The 2,500-nt window shown below is 38.6% G+C and overlaps 2 protein-coding genes across 5 annotated transcripts in view; both read left to right on the forward strand.

Moving 5' to 3' along the window:
• LOC138037462 (serine/threonine-protein phosphatase 6 regulatory ankyrin repeat subunit A-like) overlaps positions 1 to 2,500 on the forward strand; it is a 259,329-nt gene that overhangs the window by 90,839 nt on the left and 165,990 nt on the right. The gene's annotated exons all lie outside the window — the stretch shown is intronic.
• Positions 1 to 2,500, forward strand: part of LOC138037491 (uncharacterized) — a 29,034-nt gene that overhangs the window by 2,589 nt on the left and 23,945 nt on the right. The gene's annotated exons all lie outside the window — the stretch shown is intronic.

A 2,500-nucleotide genomic window follows, 5' to 3' on the forward strand; every position in this document is an offset into this window, starting at 1 on the left:
GGTTACTTGAAATACATGAAATTTTATTTTGAAAATAAAGTTTCTTTTATTCACATAAGCAGTATTGCTTCATTTACGCCGTTTTTGATTGCCTGGTTGTGGGAATAGTGCACTCTGTACATGCTGTTTTCCCTTCATAACTCTTCTTCTTTTCAGTCTAATCTGACGCCAGGACAAACTTTTTTTGGCTTAACGTTTGTACCAAAAAGTACCGTAAAAGCCGGGAGTTAACAGTAGAAGGCAAGCTAAAAGATGCCCTGGGTGCCAGAGGATTTTTTGTTCAAGGTTGGAGAGAACGCTCCGGTCAACGGTCGACCATTGATTTGGAGTCGCGGAGCGTTCTTTCCGACCTTAAAAAAAATTCCTCAGGCACCCAGGGGTAGTAAAAAGACTGGGCCCAGTTCCTCAAAAGCCGATTAACGCTAATCAAATATTAAAAATTAACCAAGCAGTTTATTTCTCTTCTCCCAAATGCTGTTCAACGCCGATTTTCGGCAGAACTTTACATGGGAAGACGTCAATCTTGAAAAACAAAAATAAGCAAAAGAAATTTTCACCAAAAAGTTGAAAACGTGAAACAAAAGTTTACGCTACTCCTGGATTAAGTTAATCGGCTTTCGAGGAACCGGGCCCGGATGAAGAAAAACATAACACAGCCTGCGAAAACAGCCGCCTCTCATCGCTTTGCACCGCCGCTTGGGCTCATCAGCGATGATCACCGATGAGAGGCGGCTGTATACGTAGGCTAAAATAATACAATTTCCAATTGTCGGCGAAAGATTATGGCAATAGATCGTAAAAACACTAAACTTTCAGCAGTCTCTGACTTCCTTGAATCCAGAGGAATTGAAGGTCAATGTACTGTCAAAAGGAAGAAATTGATCACGTGCTAGGCAACCACAAAGGTGCACGTGATCACCTTGTGTCAACGTGCTTGTTTACATTGAATGAACTGCAGGGAAGAATGTTAATCGTTCGTCTTTGTCACCGTAAAATAACGTACTTTTCAGCCAAGAAACTTCCGGCTTTCGTTTCTTAACTTTATTGTGATATTTGGCTGAATATTTACATTTCATCAGTCGGGTTAGGAAACCTTCTTTATCTGTTTTAATTAATCAGAACAGAGTTTGTAATTGAAAATCTTAACATCTATGAGATGCAAAAACATACTTGCGAACACGGCAACCTCAATGACTCCAAATCACAATGCTGACAAACACAAAAGCGAAGGAAAAGGTTATTAAATATGAATTTTTGTACTATCTGAATGTTTTTGGGTTAGATTAAATCGATATAATTATATTTATATCAAGGCATCTGATAGGCCAAGAAAGGGAGCTAAAGGGGGCCTATCTCTTAGCGCGAGCTTGCTTGAATACTCGGTTACTTGCAATTTTACGAGATTGTTAAGATAAACACCTGTGTGGGATAAATGTGGCCACGATGGTGGCAAGTTTAATAACATCAAATGTAACAGAATCCGAACACAGCGATCTATACAAAAGTTATTCATAAGTAACTGATAAAAGTGGGGCAACAAAAAATCCGCAAAATGAAATAGTAATAATAATCCGTTGGTAGGTGAAGGAGGAAGGAGGCGGGTAAGATTTTTCTTCAAGGTGATCTGTCCTTGTCGATTGCAAAGGAAAGAAGAACGAATAATTTCCAAACTAGCCGTAATATTAAGCCCCGCTTCTGCGGTATTGAAAGTTGACCTTTGGTAAGGAAACAACGCCCCCAAATGCCATTAGCTCGGTTTAGCGTACCTGGTACAACCTTACCCAACGGATTATCACGTGCGCACCATGCCTTGACATAAATTATTTAACAATTATTCCATGAGCGCGCGTTGGATATGAGATGATAGATAGCCAAGGAGGCTCGTGGCGCCGAGTTGGCTATATCCAACAAGCGCGAGTGGAATAATTGTTTTATTAAAAACGCCCCCAAAACATAGAAAACTAGACTACAATAAAAATAAAAAGGCCCAAAAAATCACGCATATGCTTGCCGTGTTTGTAGATCATGGTATAATGGCTCATAACCCATGATGGCTTAGCCAATCAAAACTCTCGAATTGCATTATCCAATGATCAAGTTTTTAATAAATTTTATTATATAAACACCAATGAAATACCAAGTGAGCTTTCGCGCGGAAACATAATATCGTCACACGTGAAGATAATATATTATCTTTACACGTGAAAAGATCACTTTTGCTACGGTTATATATAAAAAAGCGCCTTTGGATGCCTGTCGTGAAATGATTTAGTATTTCATTGGTGTTTAGTATAGGTAATCACATGATTTCGAGTGCAATTTGGAATAAATAAGGACGAGTAGATTTTTTCAAAGACGACCAAAATTGCACGAGCTCGTACGGCGAGTCCAATTTGTAGTCTTGGAAAAAAATTACAAGTGCTCATTTATTCCAAATTTCACGAGAAAAATCATGTGATTACTTATTAACAATATACATGAATAAATTCGAGGTGGTTAC

Source organism: Montipora capricornis, chromosome 1, assembly GCF_036669925.1.
Source record: "Montipora capricornis isolate CH-2021 chromosome 1, ASM3666992v2, whole genome shotgun sequence".
In the NCBI taxonomy this organism is placed as follows: domain Eukaryota; kingdom Metazoa; phylum Cnidaria; class Anthozoa; order Scleractinia; family Acroporidae; genus Montipora; species Montipora capricornis.